Below are 19136 nucleotides of genomic sequence, written 5' to 3'. Positions count from 1 at the left end.
ATTTAAAAATATAAAATATTAATAATTTTAACTAGGGTTATTTTGCCTGACCACAACCAGTGATCTTTTTAAATCAACATCAACCAAGGTTATTTTTCGGTCGACATCAAATAAGATTTTTTTTGTCAAAGTATGCCGAGAATATTTACCAGCTGGCGTTAGCTGAGACTATTTTTCGGCTAACGTTGGTTGAGTCTATTTTTCAATCGATGTTGGCTAGGTTTTTTTTACTAACATCTACTAGGGTTTGTTTGGTCGACACCGGATAGGGTCTTTTCGAACGACATTGACCAAGGTTATTTTTAGCCAATGTCGGCCTAAAAAATTCTAACAGGCATTCACAAAAAAATCTACCCAATATTGGCTAAAAAATAGCTTGGTTGATGCTGACCAATAGAACCTACCCAATGTTGGCCGAAAAACATCATTGGTCAACGTTGGCCGAAAAATCCCTAGTCAAAGTTTGCTAAAAAATAGCCCTGGCCAATGTCGGACAAAAAACCCTACCCAACATCGATTGTAAAATAACCTTAACAGATGTTGGCTAAAAAATAGCTCTGACCAATGTCGACTATAACAACCTAGTCGATGTCGACTAAAAATAATCATGTCCGATGTCGGTCAAAAATACCTAGTTGGTGTTAGCAGAAAAAACCTAGCCAACATCAACCGAAAAACCTAGCTAATGTGGTTAAGAAATAGCTCTGGCTGATGTCAGCCAGAAAATCCTAGTCGATGTTAGCAAAAAAATCCTAATCGACACCGGCTAAGAAAATCTAGTTGACATCAGCCAAAACACCCTAGCTATCATCGGCTGAAAAATAACCCTAGTCGATATTGGCTAAAAAATGACTTTGGTTGATGTTAGCTAGAAAAACCTAGTTGGTGGCGACTCCACGCGTAGACCACGTCTTTCCCGAACCTTTCACTTAAAGTTCGTAGACCACGTCTTTTCCGATTTTTCCGATGTTTTCCTCAAATAAACGTTGGTGGCGACTCCGCGCGTATTCCTTTCTTGGAAGACGCACCCGCGAGTCTCGCGTCACCCTCCTGCCGAAGGGTAGGTTGCGACAGTTGGCGACTCCATTGGGGACTTTTCTTAGAGAATTAGGCCATTTAATCTTGTGCAATATCATGACTTTCCTTTTTGTCTTTTTCTTTGTCTTTTTTTCTTATGTTCTTGTGTATATAAAATCTTTTGATGCTTTTAGTGTGTTTTAAAATGTATGCATGAGGTAAATATTTATTCATTTGATGCACACAAACACCAACACTAGTTGCACACACGGTGAGTTGAAAAAGGGCCCTATACCCGGGTTCATGGGAACATAAGGAGTGGAGGTGAATCTGTGATCATGCTAGGTCTCCAACTTGCTTGATTACAGTGAACCTTCATCTAGAGTTTTTTCTCTTTGATAACATATTGTTGCTAGTAGTCCCTACTGCTGCAATATGTTCTTCGAAGGGGATGATACCTCTAGAGACCATCAAGAGAAATATGACCACCTTGGGAATTATCACTAAAAAGCCCTTTTAGCTCCCTCCCATGTAGGTCCCTAAAATAGGGGCACGGAGCAAACACGCTGCGTGCCACTTTTCACACTACCATGCATGTAGTCCTAAGTATCATGTACCCCTTTGCTTATATTTGTTTGTGAATATTGTTGTACTATGTACATCCCCGTGTTGTGCCTTTCGCATATGCATCATGCACGGGTTCCGTCTTGATCCCCTCTCTTTGGAAAACCAACGGAGGGTCTGTGTCACCTTCTTAGATACATATGTCGGGCACTGTGCTACCCCAAGATGTTGTATCTAAGAAGGAGACGATTTCCTGGGCTCTCGTATTCATAAGTTGCACCTGTGTCATATGCATTTCTTCATGCATTCATCCATTCCACCCATGGTAGATGTCGGAGTTTTGATTCGCACTGGGTTTTTGTTTCACTTTAGTAAAACATGGGAACAAATCAAACTGGAAAAAGGTTTTATCAAGTAAAGATTAAAAGCCTAGATATCACCAGCATTAAAGAGTTGGGGTGGTTGATGGGACCTCTCCAAATGCAAGCCTTCCGCAAGGCGTACGGAAAGATCTTAGATTTGACCATAGCAGAGATATCCACAGAAGCCATTGTATCACTCACCCAATACTATGACTAGCCTTTGAGATGCTTCACGTTTGGAGACTTCCAATTAGTACCGACTGTGAAGAATTTGAGGAGATTCTAGGATGTCTTCTTGGGGGAAGGAAACCGTATCTTTTCTCTGGGTTTCTTCCTTCCTTGAGCAAGATTGCAGTTGTGGTCAGGGATTCGGTGAGAGGATTGGATCACGTAAAGCAAACTCGAAACGGCATAGTGGGCCTACCACGGAAGTACTTAGAAGACAAGGCGAGGGATATGGTGAATCAAGAGGAGTGGGTCCCATTTATGGACGTATTAGCATTGCTAATCTTTGGGGTTGTCCTCTTTCCAAACGTGGAAAGTTTGGTGGACCTAGCCGTGTTGGATCAAGTGGCCTCAGAATAATTAAGAAGGGGAGGTTGAATTAATTATTCCTAAACCTTTACTAATTAAAAAATTACTCTTCTAAGGCTTTTACTAAATTGTTAAGAGAATGAGGAGTAGAAGATAAACTTAACAGAAAGTAAAAGCGGAAATTAAATGCACAGTGGAAAGTAAAAGAGTAGGAAAGAAGGAGACAAACACACAAGAGTTTTTATACTAGTTCGGTAACAACCCGTGCCTACATCCAGTCCCCAAGTGACCTGCGGTCCTTGAGATTTCTTTCAACCTTGTAAAAATCCTTTTACAAGCAAAGATCCACAAGGGATGTACCCTCCCTTGTTCTCTTGAAAACCTAGTGGATGTACCCTCCACTAGAACTGATCCATAAGAGATGTACCCTCTCTTGTTCTCAGTCAAACCCAAGTAGATGTACCCTCTACATGTACCACAAAGGATGTACCCTCCAATGTGTTAAGACAAAGATCTCAGGCTGTTAAACCTTTGATACTTTGTGAATGGGGATACAAAAGAATTCTCAGGCGGTTAGTCCTTTGAACACTTTTGTATCAGGGAAAGGGAAGAATCAAAAGAATTCTCAGACTGTGTCGTTTTGAATTCTTTAACAAGGGAGAAAGGAGACACAGAAGAATTCAGGCGGTTAGTCCTTCGTTCTTTTGGAAAAGGGAGAAGAGAGACACAAAAAGAATTCAAGCGGTAAGTCCTTGGCGAATTCTTTTTGGCAAAGGGAGAAGAGAATGAAAAAATGAATAGCATAAGTTTTCAAGGTTTAGAAAACCATAAAACTTTGGAAAGCTTTTGGTACAAAGAAGAAGAAGAAGTTCAAAGAGATTCAGGGCTTGTAAAAGATTGATTAAATAAGTGTTCAAGATGATTGAAAAATGAAAAACAAAGCCTTGCTTTTATAAACTCTTCATGTTTGGTCAAGAGAACCATTTAGAAGAGTTATGACTTTTTAGAAAAACTTAAAAACCAATTTGAAAAAGTCAAAAACTATTTGAAGAGTTACATCTTTTGATTTATTCAGAAACAGTCACTGGTAATCGATTACCAAATCAGTGTAATCGATTACACAAGGATTTTATGTGAAAGGATGTGACTCTTCACATTTGAATTTGAATTTCAACGTTCAAAGGGACTGGTAATCGATTACCAAAACATTGTAATCGATTACAACTTTTTGAAATTAATTGGAACGTTGTAAATTCAATTTGAAAACCTTTTCTAAACAATTTTGCTACTGGTAATCGATTACAACAATCTGGTAATCGATTACCAGAGAGTAAAACTCTTTGGTAAACATGTTTTGAGAAAAATCATGTGCTACTCAATTTTTGAGAAAAAACTTTTCATACTTATCTTGATTAAGCCTTCTCTTGATTCATGAATCTTGAGTCTTGAATCTTGATCTTGATTCTTGAGATCTTGAACCTTGAATCTTGATTCTTGACTCTAAACTTTCTTCTTGAGTCTTGAATTCTTCTTGATTCTTATCTTGAACTCTTGAATTGTTCTTGATTCACTTGAGTTGTTCTTTGATTGATCTTTGAGCTTTTTGTCATCACCTTTGTCATCATCTTTTGTTATCATCAAAACACCTTTGAATCACCTTTGATTCACCATGAAGCTTTGCTTCTACAAGCCGCAATCGATGTTTTCCTTGCATATCACCATAGCAAAGAGAGCCCGGTGGTAGCTATCTTGGCGGACTTATTTGACACATTTGACCGAAGGTGTGAAAAAAGTAGTGCACGGATCATCTGCTGTTTACCCGCTCTTTATGTATGGTTGATTTCGCACCTATTCCAACAAGACATAAGGCATCCATGTCCGCTTCGAAGCCATCGCTCATGTGTCGAGAAGAGGAGAGTAGATTGGGCCCAACACTTGGCTGGGATAGGAGGCAGAACAATCAACTGGTTTCCCCGATGGAAGGAAGGAAAGGAGGGAGTTTTCTTCTCATGTGGGGACTACCCAAACATCTCGTTGATAGGAACGAGGGGTTGCATTAACTACAATCCCGCACTTGCTATAAGACAATTAGGGTACCCCATGAGGGAAGCACCAGCGGAAGAAAGCCTGTCTCCTTTCCTTGTGAGAGATTTCGAAGTGCAAAGTTTCAAGGTTATACAAAGAGTCCATAAGGCGTGGGAAAGCCTGTTAAGGAAAGATAAAGAACTTAGGGGCATTCGTAATGGCATCATCGGTGGTTATCATGAATGGTTGAAAGTTCGTACACGAGGGTTAGATTGGCTCTCCAAGTTAAAGATTATCAACGAAGAGAACTTCGAAGCTCCGGAAGAGGATAAAGAAGTCCGAGCTCTGAAAACCGAACTAGGAAAAGCAAGACTTGCTAAAGAAAAATTTAAGTTGGTTGCTACAGACGTCCGGAAAGAGTGTGTCGGGTTACGAGAAGTAAATGCAGCTACCGCAGGAGCCCTTGAACAAGAAACCAAGAGGGCACGCAAGGAAGAGCATGGGCGTGACAAATTTTGTGGAGCTTTGTGGGGCAGCAACAATGAGCTCAAGCTTCGAAGGGAAGAGAGAGACCAATCACGAGCACATGGCATGGTCTTGAAAGAGGAGTTAGCCGCTTGCTCAAGGTCCAAAAGAAACTTGTCTCAGCGTTTATGCGAGACAGAGACCAACATGTTAGCCATCGTCAGCAAGTACCAAGAAGAACTAAATCTAGCCACGACCCACGAGCATAGAGTGGCGGACGAGTATGCCCAAGTGTACACGGAAAAGGAGGCTAGAGGAAGGGTGATCGACTCGTTACATCAAGAGGCAACAATGTGGATGGACCGATTTGCTCTTACCTTGAACGGGAGTCAAGAACTTCCCCGATTGCTAGCCAAGGCCAAAGCGATGGCGGACACCTACTCCGCCCCCGAGGAGATCCACGAATTTCTTAGCTATTGTCAGCATATGATAGATTTAATGGCCCATATAATTAGAAACCGCTAGGAAGTTTGTACGGTCACTCGGATCTAGACTAGTTATAACTTTCTGAATAAAATGAGTTTATCCCATGTTTTTACTCCAAAGATCGGTGCGAATCAAATCACTCCCGCATTTTATCTCTAGCATGCATTCATTTTTTACCTACTCCTCAAGTTTGGTTTTTTTTTTAGGAAAAACACCATAAATAAACGCCCCCCAAGGCATCCCTATCGCACCAGATCCAAATCTAGAACGATGGGTGATCAAGAGGAGACACAGGAATAGATGAAAGCCGACATGTCGGCTTCGAAAGAGCAAATGGCTTCCATGATGGAGGCCATGTTAGGAATGAGACAACTCATGGGGAAAAATGTGGCCACCGCTGCCGTTGTTAGTTCGGTTGCCGAAGCAGACCCAACTCTCTTAGCTACCGCGCACCATCCTCCCCCAAACGCGGTAGGACAAGAAAGGAGTACACTGGGGCACAACAGCAACCCCCATTTAGGATACAACCGGGTGGCTTACCCTTATGGATTGCCGCCTAATTACACGCCGCCAGTCATGCATGATGACGCGGGTCACATTCCTTCCCCCATCCTTGAAGGGGAGCCTCCTCGACAGCGCGACGAGGTCCACGAAGATCATCGAGAGTATGCCTAAGGGGATGTCAGTTTCTACCCCCCAATCCCCGTTGAGGGGCCGACACCCAACACATTGCCTCAGCACAACCTCACAGCACAACCAATATTCTTGTCCATAGAAGGACCACCCCTGGCAGCGGAAGAAAGAAGGAAACTCGATCTCATCGAGGAGAGATTGAGAGCTGTTGAAGGCTTTGGTGACTATCCGTTCGCGGACATGACGAATCTTTGCTTGGTACCGGATGTCATCATCCCCCCAAAATTCAAGGTACCTGATTTTGACAAATACAAAGGGACGAATTTTCCTAAGAACCATCTCAAGATGTATTGTCGCAAGATGGGGGTGCATTCTAGGGATGAAAAGTTGTTAATGCACTTTTACCAAGATAGCTTGGCTGGAGCCGCGGTCATTTGGTACACTAATCTGGAAGCTTCTCACATTCGTACTTGGAAGGATCTGATTACTGCCTTCCTTTGGCAATATCAGTACAATTCCGATATGGCTCCCGATCACACTCAGCTGCATAACATGGTTAAGAAGGAAAGTAAGACCTTTAAAGAGTACGCTCAGCGGTGGAGAGACCTGGCAGCGCAAGTGGCCCCTCCCATGGTCGAAAGGGAGATGATTACCATGATGGTAGACACCTTGCCAGTGCTTTACTATGAGAAGTTGGTAGGCTACATGCCTTCCAGCTTCGCGGACTTGGTATTCGTCGGGGAAAGAATCGAAGTAGGGTTGAAGAGAGGGAAGTTTGATTACGTCTCCTCCACAAGTACCAATGCTAGGAGGATTGGAGCAACTAGGGAAAAAAGGAAGGAAGGAGATACCCATGCCGTCACTTCGACGCCCGCATGGGTCAAGCCTCCGCAGACCTCTCATGGTACCCAACAGTACGCGCAACATCATCCGAGCTTCTCAGCTCGCGCCGGGAACTCCTCCAATTCAGCACCCGCATAGCCTAGAGCGCCCGCCCCCATCTAGAGGGAGGCCCCCCAAGCTCCGGCTCCAACCACGACTCGCCCGGCCGGCAATGCCCACTTTGGTACCGGTTCCAACGCGATGAGAAACTTTCCCCCGAGACCAATTCCAGAATTCACCCCGATCCCAATGACATACGAAGACCTCTTGCCATCCCTCATCGCCAACCAAATGGCCATAATAACTCCCGGGAAGATCTACCAACATCCTTTCCCAAAGTGGTATGACCCTGACACAACTTGTGCATACCATGGGAAAACCCCGGGCTACTCCACCGAAAAGTGCCTGGCCCTTAAATACAAGGTCCAACATTTGATAGACGCTAGATGACTGACATTTCAAGAGGATCGGCCCAACGTGAAAACAAACCCGCTCGCCAATCATGGAGGGGGAACAGTTAATGCCATAGAGTCGGATAGGCCGCGCAGGTCTAAGCCTTAAAAGGATGTGACAACCCCCAGGAGGTTTATCTTTGAGGCCCAGCAAAAGGGGGGCGTAATTCCCCACGATGGGCATGAAGAGGATTCTTGTTTGTTGCATCCCGACGAGCTACATAACATGGAAACATGTTTAGCAGTGGAGGACCTTTTGCAACAGATGATAGATCAAGGCCGACTGGAAGTCGGTGATGAGGGGAGGGAAGATCAACATATATGTATGTAGTCCGCAGATGAGAGAAGTTTTGGGAGGCCTAAACCTTTGGTGATATATTTCACCAAGGACGTAGCTTCACAAAAGCCCCAATACCCCTCGGTAGTTAAACCTGTTCCTTTCCCATACCGTAACAGCCACACAATCCCGTGGAGGTATGCACCTCCAAGTGAAAGGAAAGAAGAGGCCATCGACATCAGCTCATTGTCAGCCAAGGTGACCAATATCACGGGGCTGAGCGGCGTGACCCACAATAGTCGCGTGTTTGCACCCCCTGACCTGCCGACACAACCCGCAAATGTTAAAGGGAAGGCAAAGATGGTGGAAGAACAAAATGACAAAATGACCCTCACTTCAGACGAGGATATTCCGGTAAAAGGTCTTCCGGAGAAAAGGGATGGCTGTGGCAAGAAGGAAGTGTTGCTAGAGGAAGCAAGCGAGTTTCTCCGCATTATTCAGCAGAGCGAGTTCAAGGTCATTGAGCAGCTCAACAAAACCCCGACCAGGGTCTCTCTTTTGGAATTACTCATGAGCTCTGGGCCTCATCGGGCTTTGCTAGTAAAGGTCTTGAACGAAGCTCATGTGGCCTAAGATATCTCTGTAAAAGGCTTTGGAGGACTCGTCAATAATATCACTGCCAACAACTATCTCGCCTTCGTCGAAGAAGAAATCCCTGTCGAGGGGAGAGGGCATAACAGGGCTTTGCATGTATCAGTCAAATGCATGGACCACGTCGTGGCCAAGGTGCTCCTCGATAATGGTTTCAGTTTAAACATAATGCCCAAAAGCACGTTGGAAAAATTACCGTTTAATGCTTCCCATCTAAAGCCAAGTTCCATGGTGGTCCGCGCCTTCGACGGCACCTGCCGAGAGGTTAGGGGAGAGATCGACCTCCCTGTACAGATAGGCCCTCATACCTGTCAGGTTACCTTTCAAATAATGGATATTAACCCCGCTTACAGCTGTCTTTTAGGACGCCCGTGGATCCACTCGGTGGGAGTCGTTCCTTCTACACTCCACCAGAAATTGAAATTCGTAGTAGAGGGGCATTTGGTTATCATATCGGGCGAGGAAGACATCTTGGTGAGTTACCCGTCCTCTATGCCATATGTGGAAGCCGCGGAGGTGTCATTAGAAACAACCTTCCAGTCTTTTGAGGTGGTAAGCATTGCCTCCGTAGATTCCTTCTCTGGGCAACCTTGCCTGTCTGATACGACAGTGATGGTGGCCCAGGTGATGTTGGGGAATGGTTACGAGCCCGGAATGGGTTTAGGCAAGGACAACGGCGACAGAACCAGCCTGATAAGTGCCAGAGGAAACCGTGGGAAGTTTGGGTTAGGCTATAAACCCACACAAGTGGACATAAGGAAAAGCGTTGCGGGAAGGAAGAACAGAGGTCAAGGCTCGCTGTCGCAACCTACCCTTCGGCGGGAGGGCGACGCGGGGGCTCACGGGGGCGTCTTCCATGGAAGGAAAATGCGCGGAGTCGCCACCAACGTTTATTCGAGGAAAACGTCAGAAAAACCAGAAAAGGCGTGGGAGTTGTATTTACGCACGGGGATGGTATTAGCACCCCACGCGTCCGTCACAAGGGACGACAGCCTTTAATCAAATGTGCAAACATGACTTCAATTTGTGTTATCTTCCCTTTGTTTTACGTTCTTACGTCTTTTTATGCCTTTTTATATATTTTTTTTATTTTTTTTGTGGTCGACAAGGGTGTTTCCCTTGCTCTTACGTATTCCTCAATTGTGATAAGGAAATCAGACCTACGTAGCTCTTTGAGAACCAAACGTTGGTTAAGTTGTTTTTATCCCTTTTTGCAAAATATGTTTTTATTGAATGAAAGGTCATTTAAGGCGTTGGACCATTAAATAATCTTTCGATTCCTTTGAAATGAGAGAAAACATTAAGGCATTGGACCATTAATGATCTCTTTATTTATTGCAAGAGGTAATAAAACTACGTGTTGATTTTAGGCTTTTTAGAAATCTACGTTTAACCAATAAAGGCAGAAAAGACCATTTTAAGGCGTTGGACCTTAAAAATGACTTTTTTTTAGGTGATGACAAAAGTTTGATTTATGAATTGATTTTAGCCTTAGTTTCACTTTCGTTATTAGTCAATTCGATTAAGAAAGGAAAATCACAAAGAAAAACGTCCAATTGATTTTTTTTTTATTATTTTACTAAAAGATATTTTTTGATTATTATATTATTATTTTGCCTCTTTTTTGGTTTTAAACGTGGTTACGGTATGACCAAACGGTCGGATTTCATTTTAACAGAAATTAAAAGATGTTATAATGCGAATGATTGGTGGAAATTTATTTTATTTTTGATTAGGCGAGAAAATAACTTAAATAAATGACTAAAATACGTCAAAAGGGGGTACGGAAAGTAAATGAAATAAAAATAAAAGCACGCAAAACAAATGAGGACCACTAAGGGTACATAGAATGAATTGAAAAGTTCGATTTCGGGAACTTACCGGTTGAAGACCAAAGAACGACGAAGAACGGTTGCAAATCTTTGCAAAATCACCCACGGAAACGTCTCAGAAGCGTTACGGAAGTGCCTCGGCTTGGATTTTCTTCACGGAAACAATTTTTCTCACTAATTTTAAGTGATTCTCAGATACCAGGAGGGTTGAACATTTTTGTTCTTCCCTCTTCCCCCTATTTATAGGATAATGATGGAGGAGCTTGCCACCCAGCTCGCCCAGGCGAGCTAGGGTTCTTCCTCCAGAAGGCACCGCCTTCTGGAGAACTTTCTGCCCAAGTGGGCCTGGTTGCTATTTGCACCCCCTGTTTACTAAATACACCCCTTGCCTTTTTTTCCTAATTCTTTTTCCGTAACGTTATGGAATTTAACAAATTATGTAACGATACTTGTTTTGTTTCCGTAATGTCACGAAACCTTACGAATTATGTAATCATCCCTTCTTTGGCTTCCGGGATGTTACGGAATTTTACGGATTGCGCATTAACACTTCCTTTTGACTTCCGGCATGTCACAGAACTTCACGGATTATGCAACAATGCTTTCTTTTGACTTCCGGCATGTCACGGAACTTCACGAATTGCCTAACGATGGATACCAAGTACCTCGAAGTGGTCAAACGAGGGTCGCATCCCAACAAACGGATGGTCCCCGGACGAAATTAGGGTATGACACTCGCGTTTGGGATGAGAAGTCAAAGGGGGCCCGCCCTGCCACATCTGTAGGAGCTTTATAAGCGCAGGTCTAGGACACGAAGGCCAAGTCGTTGCGATATGCGAAGATGATTCTCCGAGTGGGTCGGATTTGGTACGACCATTCCCTCCTAGTTTCCGACTAGGAAATTGGCGAGTGGAGGAGCGCCCAGACATTTACGCGACAAGCATAATGTAACCCTTTGTGGCTTTTAAACTCTACGGTTGGGCCTAGGCTTTAGAGTTTCTTTTTGTTAAGGCTTTATGTCTTTTGTTCCTGAATTTATGATACAAGGATCTTTCTTCATCTGTTCCTACGTCTCTACCCATTCTCTTCCATTTGCATGTTTATTTCTTTATGTTTAAAACGCCAGATCCGACGACGAGTCCCTCGAAGGTACTAATACCTGGGACCCAACCATCGATTTTGAGCAAGAAACGGATAAGACGGAGAGTGAAGAGGACGAGGATGTGAGACTTCCCCCGGAGTTGGAGAAGATAGTCGCCCATGAGGACCAAGAGATGAGGCCTCATCAAGAAGAGACAACACTAGTGGACTTAGGAACTGGCAGTGGGAAAAAGGAAGTAAAGATAGGCATGGGTATGACCGCACCCATCCATGAAGAATTGAGAGCCCTGCTAAAAGACTACCAAGACATCTTTGCTTGGTCGTACCAAGATATGCCCGATTTGAGTTCTGACATTGTACAACACATATTACCTCTAAATCCCGAGTGTTCCCCGGTAAAACAAAAACTGAGGAGGATGAAGCCCAAGACATCCTTGAAAATAAAAGAAGAGGTAAAGAAACAATTTGACGCTGGTTTTTTGGCTGTCGCTCGGTACCCAGAATGGGTTGCCAACATTGTACCAGTCCCTAAGAAGGATGGGAAGGTGCGAATGTGTGTGGATTATCGGGACCTGAATCGAGCCAGTCCCAAAGACAATTTTCCTCTACCGCACATCGATATCCTCGTGGATAATACGGCCAATTTCGCTTTGTTTTCCTTCATGGATGGGTTCTCCAGTTACAATCAGATAAAAATGGCGCTGGAAGATATGGAAAAGACTACCTTCGTCACCTTGTGGGGGACATTCTGTTATAAGGTGATGTCCTTTGGACTCAAGAACGCCGGGGCAACTTATCAACGGGCTATGGTGGCTTTGTTCCATGATATGATGCACCGAGAAATTGAGGTCTATGTGGACTACATAATTGCCCAGTCAAAGATCGAGGAGGAATACCTTGTCAACTTGCGGAAGTTGTTCGAAAGGCTTAGGAAGTATCAATTGAGGTTAAACCCCGCTAAGTGCACCTTCGGGGTCAAATCAGGGAAATTGCTAGGTTTCATCGTGAGCCAGAAAGGGATAGAGGTGGACCCCGAAAAGGTGAAGGCCATCTTTGAGATGCCGGAACCCCGTACCGAGAGGCAGGTCTGAGGTTTCCTGGGACGTTTGAATTATATTGCCAGATTCATATCACAGCTGTCGCAACCTACCCTTCGGCGGGAGGGCGACGCGTGACTCGCGGGATGCGTGTTCCACGAAAGGAATACGCGCGGAGTCGCCACCAACGTTTATTTGAGGAAAACGTCGGAAAAACCGGAAAAGACGGGATCTACGAACTTTTAAGTTGAAAGGTTCGGGAGTTGTATTTACGCACAGGGAAGGTATTAGCACCCCACACGTCCGTCCCAAGGGACGGCAGCCTTTAATCGAATGTGCAAACATGACTTTGATTTTTATGTTCCCTTTTATGTTCTTATATCCTTTATACCCTTTTTATATTTTTCTTTTTTGTGGTCGACAAGGGTGTTTCCCTTTGCTCCTACGTATTCCTCAATTTGTGATGAGGAAATCAGACCTACGTAGTTCTTTCGGAACAAAGTGTTTGGTTTAAGTTTGTTTTTTGTCTTTTTTGCAAAATATGTTTTTTATTTGAACAAAAGGTCATTTAAGGTGTTGGACCATTAAACGGTCTTTTGATTTTGAAAGGAGAGAAACGTTAAGGCATTGGACCATTAACGATCTCTTGTTTTTGAAAGGAGAGAAACGTTAAGGCATTTGGACTATTAACGATCTCTTGGGGTGGTCGACAAAAGCGGGGCTTTTGCTCCTACGTATCCTCAATTGCGATGAGGAAATCAGACCTACGTAGTTCTTGCAAAAGCGGTAAAGTCACATGTTGATTTTATGCTTTTGAACGGTCCATGTTAACCGATAAAAGCAAAGAGGACCGTTTAAGGCGTTGGACCTTAAAATGGTTTTTAGTGATTTTTCGGAAAAAAACTTGATTTGTGAGTTGATTTTAGTCTTAGTTTCACTTTGGTTATTAATCAATTCATTCAAGGAAACTTCCAAAGAAAAACGTCCGATTGATTTTTTTGATTATTTTATTCAAAGATATTTTGATTATTTTATTATTATTTTTCAAGATATTTTGATTATTTTATTATTATTTTACTTTTTTTGGTTTAACCGAGGTTATAGCGTGAACGATCGGTTAGATTTCGTTTTAACAGTGATTAAACGAGATTACAACACAAATGATCGGTTGAAATTCATTTTATCATTTATTAGACGAGAAAACGGCTTAAATAAATGGTTAAAGCACGTTAAAAACGGAAGAAAAGAAAACTGAAAGTAAACGAAATTAAAGTGAAAGTACACAAAACAAGAAATGAATTGAAAGTCTCGAATTCGAAAACTTACCCGTTGAAGAACGAAGAACGAACGAAGAACGGATGAAGAACGGTGAAGAACGACGAAGAACGATGAAGAATTTCCACAGAATCGCTTACGGAAGCGTTATGGAAGCGCCTCGGCTTAGATTTTCTTCACGGAAACAATTTTTCCAAGCAAATTCGAAAGAGAGAGAAGTGCCAAAGGGGCTGAACATTTTGAAACAGCTCCCCCCTCCCCTATTTATAGAAAAAAAGGGAGGTGCTTGCCGCCCAAAGACTTAATGAAGAAGATTTCTAAGCGCACCCGAATTACTAAGTTCACCCCCCTTTTCGTATTTTACGGAAAAGTTACGGAAGCCTTACGGAACTGTTCTCGAATTTGATTTTCATCTTTTTTCTCTTCCCTTTCACCAATGTTAAGTGGAATATGCTTACCCAAGGTTTTCGGAAATTTTACGGAAGTATTACGGAAGCCGCGGAAGCCCCGAAAACCATTTTTCAAAAACGTGGAGGAGCTTGCCGCCCAGTTGCTTCCTCCTTAAGCAACCCAACTTCCAAAATGTTCCAGAAGGGCCTAGATTTGAATTGCTATTTACACCCCTATCTTGATAAGTTCACCCCCCTTACCTTTTTTGGTGATTCTTTTTTCGTAAAGTTACGGAAACTTACGAATCTCGTAACGATACTTGTTTTCTTTCCGTAATGTTACGGAACCTTGCGGATTACATAATCATCCCCTTTTTGACTTACGGAATGTTACGGAATCTCACTTAATTATGCAACGATGCTTCCATTTGATTTCCGGTGTGTCACGGAAACTTACGGATTGTGCATCAATATTTTTTTGGTTTTCCGGCATGTCCTGGAATTTCACAAATTGCCTAATGATGGATGCCAAGCACCTCACAAGGACCAAAGAAAGGTCGCATGTCATCAAGCAAAGGTCCCCGGACGAAATTAGGGTATGACAACAGCTCACCGCTATTTGTGAGCCGTTGTTTAAACTCTTACGCAAAAACCAATCTGTCCAATGGAATGAGGATTGTTAAGAGGCATTTGGAAGGATCAAACAGTGTCTCATGAATCCTCCTGTGCTTATGCCGCCGGTACCCGGAAGGCTTCTCATCTTGTATATGATGATTTTGGACGAGTCGATGGGATGTATGCTGGGGCAACATGACGAGTCCGGGAAGAGAGAGGGTGTTGTCTACTACTTGAGTTAGAAGTTCACGGCCTGTGAAATGAACTACTCCCTGCTCGAAAGAACGTGTTGTGCTTTAGTCTGGGCGTCCCACCGTCTAAGACAATACATGCTGAGCCATACCACCTGGTTGATATCCAAGATGGACTCGGTTAAGTACATCTTTGAGAAGCCTGCTCTCACAGGACGGATCGCCCGATGGCAAGTTTTGCTATCCGAGTTTGATATAGTCTACATCACCCAAAAGGCGATAAAAGGAAGCGCCTTGGCAGATTATTTGGCTCAGCAGCCTCTCAACGACTATCAGCCCATGCATCTCTGATGAGGACATCATGGCCTTGTTTGAGGAAAAACTAGACGAGGATCGGGACAAGTGGACCGTGTGGTTTGATGGAGCTTCAAACGTTCTAGGCCATGGCATTGGAGTAGTATTGGTCTCTCCAGACAATCAATGTATACCTTTCATAGCCAGGCTGGGGTTTGACTGCACCAACGATATGGATGAGTACGAAGCATGTGCCCTAGCCGTCCAGGCGGCAATTGACTCTAATGTCAAACTGCTCAAAGTGTACGGGGACTCAGCACTGGTGATTCACCAGCTAAGAGGGGAATGGGAAACTAGAGACCCCAAGCTGATACCCTACCAAGCCTATATCAAGGAGTTGGCTGGTTCCTTTGATGAGATCTCCTTCCATCACGTTCCCCAAGAGGAAAACCAGATGGCGAATGCGCTCGCCACTTTGGCATCCATGTTCCAGCTAACATCGCACGGGGACCTACTGTAAATTGAGTTCTGGTGTCATGGCAGGCCCGCGCATTGTTGTCAAGTAGAAGAGGAGCGAAATGGTAAGCCTTGGTATTTCGATATCAAGCGATACGTCGAAAGCAAAGAGTACTCACCGGAGGCTTCCGACAATGACAAAAGGACATTGAGGAGATTGGCGGCCGGTTTCTTCATGAGCGGGAGCATACTATATAAGAGAAACCATGACATGACCCTCCTGTGATGCGTGGATGCCAAAGAAGCGAACCACATGATCGAGGAAGTCCACGAGGGTTCGTTTGGAATGCACGCCAATGGGCATGCTATGACCAGGAAGATCCTGAGAGCAGGTTATTACTGGCTCACTATGGGAAGTGATTGCTGCACCCATGTAAGGAAAAGCCATAAATATCAAGCGTTCGCGGACAATGTTAATGCTCCGCCACATCCTTTGAATGTCATGTCCGCCCCTTGGCCTTTTACCATGTGGGGGATAGACGTCATAGGGGCCATCGAACCCAAGGCTTCAAATGGTCATTGCTTCATTCTCGTGGCAAGAGATTATTTCACCAAATGGGTCAATGCGGCTTCCTACGCCAATGTCACGAGGAGTGTAGTGGTTAGATTCATAAAGAGGGAGCTAATTTGTCGATACGGACTCCCTAGGAAGATCATTACTGACAATGGCACCAATCTGAATAGCAAAATGATGCAGGAAATGTGTGCGGATTTCAAAATCCAGCATCACAATTCCATGCCCCACTGACCAAAGATGAACAGAGCCGTGGAAGCAGCCAATAAGAATATTAAGAAAATTATTCAGAAGATGACAGTGTCGTACAAAGATTGGCATGAGATGTTGCCTTTTGCCCTGCATGGATACTGAACTTTGGTACAAACTTCTACTGGGGCAACATCGTACTCCTTGGTTTATGGAATGGAAGCGGTACTCCTGTTTGAGGTAGAGGTCCCTTCCCAGAGGATACTAGCGGAATCAGGCCTGGAAGAATCAGAGTGGGCTCAAGCATGCTACGACCAACTCAACCTTATTGAAGGTAAGCGCTTGATGGCCATGAGCCATGGGCGCCTGTATCAACAAAGAATGAAGAACGCATTCGACAAGAAGGTGCGCTTGCGCAAGTTCCATGAGGGGGACCTTGTGCTGAAGAAGATGTCCCACGCTGTTAAAGATAATCGAGGGAAGTGGGCCCTGAACTACGAAGGGCCTTTTGTTGTGAAAAGGGATTTTTCCGGAGGGGCCTTGGTGCTCACCAACATGGATGGCGAGGAGCTACCTTCACCCGTGAACTCCGATGTTGTCAAGCGATACTACGCTTAGGATCTGGGGCAATTGAGGATATCACTGCATGTTATTTTATTTTTGTGTGTTCTTCTTGGTTTCCCCCAGGGATTCCTGTCTGCTGTAATTTTCTCGTCACAGTCTTTTAAAAGAAGAGAACATGAGATTGAGGCTTCAGTCCTCACTTTGTGCTTTAAACCATGTGTAGTTAGTGATAACCTGAGCCTTTTCGATCAGTCCATGGGATGCCCCAAGCGCTTAATTAAAACTGAACCTGACTAGCTTTCACTAAAAAGATTGTTGCATTTGAAAACACTTATGCATACGCATGCGCATGCATATTTTGTGATGATAGGAGCAGAATCGCCTTAGGCAGTGGTCAAATGCCGGGATGGGGCTAAAGGCAGAAATCAATCAAGGTAAAACATTAACGCGGCCACAGTTTTCCGTGCAATGTCATTTCCTGCTTTCAGGTACTTAGGGACGGACGCAAGTAGAGGCTAGGGTCACGTCGATAGATCGTTGTCCCTTGCCCAGCTCTGGACAAACGGAAAGCGCTGCTAGGAGGCAGCCTAGTATCCTTTAAATTCCTAGTGGTTATTACTGTTGTATCTTTAAAGTAAATATTGGATGCCTGATCTACCCTAAGGGGGTTCGAGTAAGCGAACGCCGACCCATAGGAAGCCGTACTTATTTCTTCCCTAAAAAAATGCAGGTTAGCTCGCCTGGGCGAGCAACCCCTGCACGAAGGTGGTTAAAAAGGGGGAGGGGAAGTTTTATGCACCCAAAAACTCTCCCCCCTCATTAAAAAAAATGAAGGCTCACGGGATTCCTTGGTTTTCTAGCCTTAGGTCACCTTTTCTCCGCGTTTTTATTCCATTTTGCGCTATTATTCATCTCCAACAAGTAAGTACCTCATTCTTGGGCTCTCTAGCTTTCCATTGATGTATTTTGGTGCTCTAAGTTGCATGTATTTGCTAAAAAACGTGAGGGATTTATCCTTGAATTGTTGCTTGTTTTTGTTGAATTGAGGGGTTGTAGGGGATGGCCTTAGGCCTAGGTTGTGTTCTGAAATAATGGGGCATGCCACATTGCCCCCATTCCCTGGATTTTCATGCCTAAACATGCGCCCACCAAGTGCTCGGTGAAATGCCTCAATGACATTTGCGCATGGGTTTGTGATTTTTTGCTTGGGGATTTGGCTTGTGCATATATGGCTGTTGTTTTTGAGTGTTCGGACAACTTGTATGAGTTAAAATGAGTGCCCAAATTAAGGACTTAGACCTAGGAATCCAAGCCTTTGGTTTTGAGTGCAAGAAAGCATAAAAACAAAGGCGTTGTGATAGGAATTTCCCTTTAGGGCAGCGGCTGATTTTTGGGGCTGCACCATGATGTTTGCCTAGTTTGTGTAAAGATGTTATTCACCATGTACATGTATATATAGAATAGGTAGCTAGAGACAAATACCCTTCAAATAAAACGTGTATATGTTGAATAGGTGGTCAAGCGCTTTATAAATGTGCACATGTTTGGATGTGGCACAAGAATGCTTCCCAAAATGAATATATGATGTGGAATTGCCTCTCAAGTGTAGATGGATAGCATGAAAATTCCTTTTCAAATAAATGCAAGTGTGTGCATGATATGAGATTGGCTCTCCAATGTGCATATATGTATAAATAAATGTGAATGAAACAACAAAGAATTTGTATGTTAATAAAATACTTCAAATGTGCGTAGGTAATTTTTGGTAGCAAAATACTTTGAATATGGACATGTGTAATTTTGGCACAATACCTTGAGCATGCATATATGAATTATGTTCAAAAGAATATGTGTGGTAGCTAGAATGTTTTTGTATATTGATATAAATAGCAGGATATTTTGCGCGTATGCACGTTCATAAATGTTCTTCTTTAAGGAAATGTGTGCACAAGTTTGTTCTAAATCGAAAAGATTAGCATGTCGTTTTTTCTTTAAAATAGCATTTCCTTGTAAATTAAGTTTCCAAATGTTTGTCCTCACAAGAAATGGCTCTGAAAAAGCTTTCCGCGAAGAGATCTAGGAGGGACGCCACGACTAAAGGGACCAGTGCCGCCCCCGAGTTTGATAGCCACCGTTTCAGGAGCGCCGAGCACCAACAGCGCTTTAAGGCCATCAAAGGATGGTCATTCCACAAAGAGAGACGCGTCCAGCTTAGGGACGATGAGTACACAGATTTTCAGGAAGAGATAGCTCACCGACATTGGACGTCGC

This window comes from Glycine max, chromosome 17, assembly GCF_000004515.6.
Source record: "Glycine max cultivar Williams 82 chromosome 17, Glycine_max_v4.0, whole genome shotgun sequence".
Lineage (NCBI taxonomy): Eukaryota > Viridiplantae > Streptophyta > Magnoliopsida > Fabales > Fabaceae > Glycine > Glycine max.
The sequence above is the reverse complement of the archived record's forward strand: the minus strand, read 5'-3'. Positions refer to the sequence as shown.